This window comes from Geotrypetes seraphini, chromosome 2 (genome assembly GCF_902459505.1).
Source record: "Geotrypetes seraphini chromosome 2, aGeoSer1.1, whole genome shotgun sequence".
NCBI classification, from domain to species: domain Eukaryota; kingdom Metazoa; phylum Chordata; class Amphibia; order Gymnophiona; family Dermophiidae; genus Geotrypetes; species Geotrypetes seraphini.
Genome location: NC_047085.1, coordinates 224488308 through 224498215, shown reverse-complemented (window position 1 = coordinate 224498215; position 9908 = coordinate 224488308).

Below are 9908 nucleotides of genomic sequence, written 5' to 3'. Positions count from 1 at the left end.
AAATTGTTTGACACTGATATGGGTTTAGCTACCCAACATTTTTTATCAGAGTTAAAAAAAAAAACCAGCACTGCACTCTCTGTTTCAGCATGGTGATCATGTATTTCTTTAATTCACAGGAGGTAGCTACCATTATATGGAGTATGTTCACTGTTTTCAGAGGGTTTGGGCTCTTTTATTGTAACTTGCATGTTGTATAATTTTTCAATTTAACCTTGAACTCCCAATTTGCCATTTGTTATACTTTTGTTGGAGGGGGGATTCTAATGGGTGATCTTTGTACTGTTTTAAAATCAATACAATATGGGGTCCTTTTACTAAGGTACGCTAGCTGTTTTAGCGCGTGCTAAACGCTAACACGTGCATTATAGTCTATGGACGTGTTAGCGTTTAGCATGTGCTAAATCGGCTGGCGCGCCTTAGTAAAAGGACCCCTATATATTAAAAGAAAATATTTTTTTCCATGTTCAAGGCCTTTAATCTAGCTAACATGCTTGCATGGGCACTTTCCTATTGTTGCTTTGTCACCCATTCAAGAAGACATCATTCTGCCTTTCATTGATGTACTAATACAAGAATGTTTCTGGTTGACCTTGTTTGTTCCATCAATTTTGCTGCTAGTGACTCTGTTGCTATGAGCTTCAGCATAGCCAACAATAAGAATGCCGTGGATATTATAAAGTAACTAGATTTTTAGCCCGTTACATTAAAGGGTGCTAGCAGCCCTTCTTCCTTACTTTTTTCTCCCCCCTGTCCAGCAACACCCCCCCTCCTTCTCTGCTCCCACTGTCTAGTAGTAGGCCTTTTCCCTTACTTTTACCCCCCCCTTCTCCATTGGTTTTACCTCTCCCCTGTCCAGCAGCATCTCTTCCCTGCTCCCCCTGTCCAGCAGTAACGCTTCTCCCTAACTTCTACCTCCCTCCTGTTCAACAGTACTCCTTCCCTGCTCCCCCTCTCCAATAGTAGCCATTATCCTTCCTTTTACCTTCCCCCTGTCCAGCAGTACCAATTCCAGCAGTCTCTCCCTATCATCGGGCCCTCTCCTCTTCTTCCCGTTGCTGGGGTGCCTGCAGCGGCGCCTACCTCCAATGCTCACACTCTCTAACTGTCCTCTTGCTCCAGGGTGCTCGATTTATCCCCCTCCCCCCCCGAAACGGACGTTAGTGTTGATTGCGCGACTGCGTGCAGCGGTCCTTCCCTTCCTGTTTCTTGTGGGCAGCATTTTTTTCATGTAGGCCAGCTTCCAATCGCCACGTGCGCCACGCGCTGCAAACAGCTGCACGTGCCGCAAATAGAATATGGCCACGGAGTCAGACACAATGGCGACAGGGATCACAGTGTGGTAAGTGCGCTTGCGCGCTTAGGGTTTTATTATAGAGGATAGTACAATTATGAGTCAAAACTACCAACCATAAGTAGGTATTAATATTATGCAACATGACTGTAATGACATAATAAGCACATGCTCTACTTTTGCTCCTAGTTGCTATTCCTGTTATTTGTTGAGTGCAATTTTTTTGTTTTGCAGCACTTTTAGAATTGTAACCATTTCAGCATCTAATTGCTGAAATTTGTCCCGTGTAATAGAATATCAACTTCTACATTATGATAAAATTAAAATGTCAGATTATGAATTAGACAGATGCATATTTTTGTCAAGATTGTATGGAGAAAATTGCCACCGCTCTCACTCAAAATAATTTCATTCCTCCTAATTCTAAAATTTGTTTTCCCAAGTTTAGCCACTGCCAACATTTTGAGCCAAAGTCATTTCTTTCTATATACAGTTCCTGCGGACTGCATTTGAACAGAGGAAAGCCATCTGGCTAGTGGCCACCCACTTTGCAACAGATAAACGGGCTGCCATCAATAATATTTTCTAGGTGGATCATGATCTCCTTTCTAGCTCTTAGCTAAATGAAAGATCTGAACGATATCTAGGGCAATCCTGGATTAGACATTTGTTATGTTATGTGTAGTCTTATATCCCACCGAATTCACATTAGAGTTCTAGCTGGGTTACAAGCAGCATATTGCTATATAGAATTCTGTATAGAGTTATATATGTTACAAAGAACTATACATGGATTTATGTATGCTACATAAAGTTATCAAATTGTGCATACAGTCTGAGGTAATATATCAACGATAGCAGCTGACCGTTAACATTGTCTGTATTTCGGGTGACTTGTATTATTAGTGTGGGACTCCTTTTACAAAGATGCACATACAATTAATGCATGCTAAATGTTGTGTAGCCTGTTGCATACCTATGGGCTTCATGGTACTTAATAAATAATAATTTGTTAGCATGTACTCCTTAGTGCAGGGGTCGGCAACATTTTTAAAGTAAAGAGCCAATTTATCCTAAAAATTTGACCCAAGATTTATAAAGAGCCACAATGGGTAGAGAAGGGAGTTTAAGATATTCCAGGTCTCTCACACTCTCTTCCCTCCCCAAGTTCTAGATTCTCGCCCATCTTTCTTCCCTCCAACCCCTCACAGGTCTCTGCACCTGTCTTCCTTCCCGCCCCCTGCACCTGCCCATCCCCCTTCTCCCAACCCACAACCAATGTTCTCTCTCCTCTCTGGGCCCCGACCTTTTAATCTCCCCCCTCCCCCCAGGATTTCTGAGGTACTTGGTGGTCCAGCAGGGAGTTTCATGGCAGGAGGTTAAGGTTACAGTATATGAGGGCAGTTAGAAAAGTTAAATAAAAAAGTTAAATATTTTTTAAAATTTGACAAAACCTATTTTTTTGATAGGTTGGAAAAGCTGGACACTCACTAGGCTAAATGTACAGCCTTTGATGGGGACTATCCCCATCTTTTACTAAGGTGCGCTAATCAAATTAGCACACGCTAAACGCTAACACGTCCATAGACTAATATGCACTTGTTAGCGTTTAGCGTGGGTTAAATCAATTAGCGCGCTGTGACCAGCCAGGTATTCTCCCTGCCAAGGTCCCAGTTAAGGCAGGGGAAAAAGTGAAAAGGAAAACCAGGAAGGGAAATTCCAAGGTCCCTCCGGTTCCTGAGCCTGAGCATATCTCCTTTGACCACCAGAGGGAGCCCAAATTAACTGATGAAGAATTGGGTGATTCATCCCCGAGCCACCACCGGGGGAGCCCAAGAGGCCCCTGGAACACTGCTGACTCAGACAGAGTAGGGCGTGCCCTAGAGTATTTAGACCAGCAGTTGTGAGCAGACAGGGAGGTCAGCTAGGGAGAAGGTTTAAACCTTTTCTCCCTAGGGAGTCCCCGGGGCCAAGCAGGAGCAACCAGCCTACTCCCATGGAACTACTAGAGGCTGGACAAGCTGAGGAGCTGTTATGTCCAGAAGAACAACCCATGGATTGTGAAGCAAGTCTTGCTGAATGTGCTCCTGACTTTCCTGAGGCCATGCAGGTGGACTGGGCCTCAACCTGCAAACAGTGAGTTGGATTTTACACTTGACTGTTTGGGACTATTTTGTTTTGCAAGCTAGGAGTGTGTATTGTTTGGGAGAGGTTTTGCTAACACCCTGGGAGGGAATTTTTGAAAGCCTGTCTAGAGGCTTTATTGTGCAAAACCTGACATTCTCCTGTCCTGGCAGTGAATTGAACTGGCCAGAGGCTTTAATGAACTGTTTTTTTTTGTGTGTGATTTTGAAACTGCCTGCCTGGGAGCAGTCAGAACTAGCTCTGAGGAGAGCTGAACTCTCAGACACAGCTGTGACTAAATCATTGCTGAGAGCAAGCCAAGGACTTTATTGTATGCTGTTTGTTTGCTTGCTTATTTTGATATTTTGTTTGCTGCTGTTTGGGAACATTCTGACAAGTTTGGCAGCTGTATCATGAACTACTTACCTTCAGGAAGGAACGAGTAAAATTGATTTATTTCCTATGAACTTCAATTGTTGTGTTTTGTTTTGGGATTTTTTTGTTCTTGTTGAAAACAGTTCAGTCCTGCAGGGTGACTCCATTTCGGGTCACACGCTGGTGTGCTATTTTGTAGTAACCACTGAGAGTGCTATTGAGCCCTGTCCTGGGCTACAGTGGGCTACAGCGCGCTAATGAGTTAGCACACCTTAGTAAAAGAGGGCCTATATTGAGAAATATAACTGTTTTTCAATATATTCTGTATATATATTTAACTTGCTTTTTACCGAACTTTTCAAACCCTCATATGATTTTATTGCTCAAAACTCTTTTAAGTATACCATATATACTCGAATATGTCAATCCGAATATAAGTCAAGACCGCCTTTATCCCCCCAAAAAGGAGGAAAATTAGTTGACTAGAATATAAATTGGGCAGCTTAATATTCAAGTGTTCTGCCCTGTCAGGCTTTGCACCCAGCCCCCCTACCTGCCAAGCTTTGCATCCAGCCCCCTTCCCTCCATCCCTCCCCTATCAGGCACTGCACCCAGCACCCTTCCTTCCTCCCCTCCCCTGTCAGGCTCTTCACCCAGCACCTTTCCTTCCTTCCCCTGTCACTCTGCACTCTTCCTCCCAGGCTCTCCCTCTGTCCCCCACCCTCCCCGGCCCTATCTTCATACCTCTGCCGTGGTGGAGGTGCAACAGGCAGGAGCAAGCTTTTCAAACTCCTGCCCTGCTGCTAACCGGCTGCACAATCGAATTTCCTCATCTGAGCGGCATGAGCAGCAGCACGATTTGCCGCTGCTTCTCGGCGCTCAACGGTTTCCTTACTGGCTCCCGTGAATTCTCATGAGAATTCAAGGGAGCCAGTAAGAAAGCCGCTGAGTACTTGATTACTAGTTAGACCTTTTTTTATTTTCTAATCATGTCAGGACATATTTCATTTTCAGTCAATAGTTGGGAAAAGGTGATATCATTATCTTCTGGATTTTACAATTAATTGACTTTTTTAAGTCAGCAAATAGATCAGCAGGTAGGTCAGGGGTAAAATTGACTCATTATTTTGGGAAAAAGGGGGGGAATGTATAACTGTTGAGAATTCTCTCACAGGCCTTATTACAAATTGGAATCATGTAGAAGAAGGGGTTAGTCCAGTAATTTTCCGCTTTTTTCAGCTTATTGGAAAAATATGGAATGAAAAAAAGTGGAAAATTGCTGCACTATAAGTGTATAGCTCTCGATGGAGACCTCCCCCATCTATGTTGGTTGAACTGAGAATTTTTCAGCGGCCCCTCATAAAGCAATTCGGTCAGTTTTACCATTCCCGGGCTCGTCAACTTCGGAAATACTGATAAATAGAGTTTGGGATAAATTCCAAACAGCAACAACTGGAAGTAAAAGGCCTATTTGCTAAATATGTGAAATCTACTTGTATCTTAGATTCATACCCTATCCATTTACTCCAAAATTGTCTGTTGGTCTTTATTGAAGCAATAACTGAGTGAATGAAGAACTCAAAGAGGTAAATCTGATGTGTCAGGTGGAAGAATTATACTTACTCTATTAGTGAAAACCCCCAAAGTTAGGTCTTCAGCTGTCTCAAACTAAGGACCAGTGGCATCCATTCCAATACAATCTGGGTCTAAAACTGGCTTTAGCACTGAGATCTTAATTTGTTCACTTGTTGCTGAAGGAAAATCACTACTCAGTCGAAGTCAAAATGCCACTCTTGTGCAATTTGATTTATCAAGCTCTTGATCTCATGGTTCATGTTTTACTCAGTCAAGCTTTGCAAGAATGGGATATCACCAGTAAAGTCATAACTTGGGTTGAAGAATTTTTATCCCATCATTCTTACCAAGTTAAAATGAAAGGCATAATATCGATCAGTTGGAGTAAATATGTGGCATTCCTCAGGGTTCACCCTTGTCCCCTTGTTCAATGTTGTTATGCAAACTGTAGAGAATTACTTGGCAGCTTATGATATACATAGTTATATCTATGTGGATGATATTAGTATTCGTGTTTTCCTCTATAACAGGAGTAGGCAATTCCGGTCCTCAAGAGCCAGAGCCAGGTCAGGTTTTCAGGACATCCACAATGAATATGTATGAGATGGATTTGCATGCACTGCCTCCTTGAGATGCAAATCTATCTCATGCATATTTATTGTGGATATCCTGAAAACCTGACCTGGCTCCGGCTCTCGAGGACCAGAATTGCCTACTCCTGCTCTATAACAATGATAATAATAAAGACTTGGATTTACTTCAGAAGGTAGTGGAGGGTTGGTCTCCCACAAGTTGAAAATCAATAAAGATAAAATGAAGTTTTGTGGTTGGGACCAGTGCACAAAGCAAGACATGATTTGCTCTTAGCACTAGGAAATAGTAATTATGTACCAGATATGCAAGCTAGAGTTGGATAATTATTTACTCTCTATGGAATATCAGATAAGTACCCCCTCCCACCCCTGTTTTACATAACCACAGCATGGTTATTGGCGCTGGCCAGGGCAGTAACAGCTCTGATGCTCATAGTATACCTATGAGTGTCGGAGCTGTTACCGCTATGGCCAGCGCTAAAAACCACGCAATGGTTTTATAAAAGGGCTGGGGTAAAATAATTAAACAATTTTTTTGTTTTACTTAGACAGTTGAGAATCATTCACAAATATTTTGAGGAATCCATATTCGCTGTCGTGGTACAGTCTTTTATATCGTCCCAAATTGACTATTGCAATATAATTTAGGGCTCTTTTAACTAAGCTGCGATAGCGTTTTAGCGCATGCAGGATTCTAGCGTGCACTAAATCCAAGCTACGCGGCTAGAACTAACACCAGCTCAATGTTGGCGTTAAGGTCTAGCGTGCATGGCAATTCAACGCGCGCTAAAACCGCTATCGCAGCTTAGTAAAAGGAGCCCTTACTTAGGATGATCTAATAATCTCTTGAAGAGATTACCAACAACACAAAAGGGGTCCTTTTATCAAGCTGCGGTAGGGGTTTAACGCGCGTAATACCGCACATTAAACCGCCTGCCCTGCTAGCCGCTAATGCCTGCATTGAGCAGGCATTAGTTTTTTTAGCCGGCCGCGGGGGTTTGCGCGTGATGAAATATCCGACACGCTAACCCCGCTAGCACGGCTTGATAAAAGGACCCCAAAATGTAGCAATAAGTTTGATTTTTTTATTTTTCTAGTTCCAATTTTAATAGGATTACTCCTTATATTGTAAAACTGTACTGACTTCCACTGATATAGCCAGAATTTATTTTTATTTTATCTTTATTAAGTTTTCAATTTTTTCCCAAGCAAAAAACTTGTACAGAAAAGAAGTGAATACTATCCAAAAATCAGGAAATCATATATATAAATCAATTATTAAGTATACATTTCTCAAGTCCACATAATAGATCCAAGACTTCAATAAGTGCGACTGCCCCCCTCCCCCCCACACACACACTTTTATGAAGCCACGTTAGGGTGTTTTATCGCCAGCCTCGTCGGAACTTTTACCACCATGGCTGGCAATTAAAAACGCTAACACAGCTTCAAAAAAGGGGGCCTAAAGTAGGAACTAAGGCCCTCTTTTACTAAGGTACGTTAACTGATTAGTGCGCGCTAATCGATTTAGCGTGCGCTAAACGCTAACACGTGCATGTTAGTCTATGGATGCATTAGCATTTAGCACGCGCTAATTCGATTAGCGCACCTTAGTAAAAGAGGGGGTAAGTTTAAGGGAAACAATTCCACCTAGCATCTGTAAGAAGCTGTGAATTACATTATACAAGAGCAAAACAGAGAAATCCTCTTAGGATCCTTTATACGCTTCATTGCTAGAAATGATATAAGGTGAGGTGGTTCAAGAATACATATTTCAAGGATTGGTATCTCACTGTACACTTTCAAGGATATCTCCCCCCTGCTGCTGCACATTGGTAGATATGGGTGTGTGGCACATTGTGGCCTTTTGCTGGCTTCTGGTGGACATATGTCATCTGCCTCTTCCCCGAATCGTACCGTGTCATCTCATTGTTTGGGGTTCTAGGAGTTGCAGGTGTGCTGAAAGGAGGGTTGCTGAACACTGTGGACTTGATGGGTGACAGGGAGTTGCAGGGGACTGGGGGTGGGGGTAGCTACATTAAGCCCTGAGGCACGGTTTCATGTGCTGGAGGTTGGAATCCTTCTAGCACACATATCTGTAGCAGTGCTGCAGTGACTCAAGGTCATGGTGCACGCCAAAGCAGCCGCAAGACACGAGTTGTTGGAGAATAGGCTCAAGTGATGGGCCTTCTTGGCTTCACATATATGTTTGTTGGGACTTGCTATACAATGCTCCTCACATGGTCTGGGACAGATAGCCATAAACTACTAGCAATAGGAATATAATATGTCACCACTTAAACGTATTCCAATAATTTCACTATCTTGGAGGAAAAAAGAGAGAAATTTCAGGAACAGAAAAACTTGCATTAAAATGGAGAAATGACCTCAGTTTCTTCCGGTGAAAATTTCACCTGAAAGACCTCTATGCCAGCCGTACACAACTTTAAAGCTGCATAGGAAAAAACATCCTAGGTCAGTGAAAACTCCATTTGTTTAAAGATTATTTAAATGCTTTCTCATTTATAGTCCAAATACTTCAAATAGCAGCACTTATCTCAATAATAGCACTGTCCTCAAAGCATAGTTTGAATCCGATATTCTTTCCAAGCAGGGGAGGAATATACTTCATGGAGTAATTGGGCTCCCTCTTGATGGACATGCCCCTCTCTCTTGTTCCTCTCTCTCCTGCCTCACTCTCTACCTCCTCTCCCTCCTCCTATTTCTCCTCCTCTTTCTTACTATCTCCTCTCCTCCTCGCTGTTTTTATCTCTCCTCTCCCTCTTTCTCTCCGTAACTCGCACAAAGAAACACATCTCCATGTGTACTGTTCTATATACACGTTCAGCACATTGCAGGAACATTGTTTTGCTACTGTGGTAATAAATTGATGTTCCCCATACACGGTAATACTGCAGAGATTTTCTAAGGTGCAGTTTTGACATGCGGCAACAGTTATTGGTAGGGTTACCAGATTTTCCTGCTGGAAAATCCAGACCCCCCTAGACCCGCCCCCAGTACCGCCCATCCCCGCTCTGTCACGCCCTGGTTCCACCCTGTCACGCCCCCCAAGCCTTCCCTAAGCCTTGCCTCCAATCCCGCCCCCCCCCCCACTGCCTTCTCTCGTCAGGCAGGACATCTGCGCATGTGCGGATGGGCCACAATGATGTCACGAACATGCACGCGTGCGCGTAACATCATCATGTCATATCCACGCATGTGCGGATGCCCTCCTACACAAAGGAAAGCTTTTCAAAAGCTGGACAAAGTGTTGGGTTTTAAAAAGCCTTCAGACCCCCCCTGGACATGTCCTCAAATGGATGACATGTCCGGGAAATCCGGACGTCTGTTAACCCTAGTTATTGGTAAACAGTGACACCTCCTATAGATGCTGATTTTCCAGATGTTTATCTCTGCAATGTTTGAAACACACCATACATGTTCAAATATTTCTGCTTATTGCTGTTAGATTTTGGACATCTTCCGGGCATCATCTAATCTTGTATATAGACATCATAGCGAAAATGCCTCTTCACATGAGCTAATTTCTGTATTGTGGAAAAGTCTGCTGCAGGAACAATTAAACCTAATTATCTATATTTAAGATGTCTATTAAAATCATGCAGGTCCATAGTTAAACACTGTGGTCAGCATTAAAAAAAAATCCCAGCAACAATGTTTAAATAATGAGGGGAAGGATGATATTCAGCCTACAGTAGTCAGCAATTTTAAGTTGCTGACCACTATGGGCTGAACTGAGTGTAGAAGCATAGCCAGAAGAGGAGTGGAACAAGTGGGCCCAAACATTTCCTCTCCTCCCCACCATAAGCATTAAAAATAATACATTGGCTGGCGAAGATCACCAAGCTCCACCAACTGAAGACCTCCTCTGAAGGAACACCCTGGGCCTTCCTAACACCGTGAAAGTCAGTTTGCTCCCACCAACT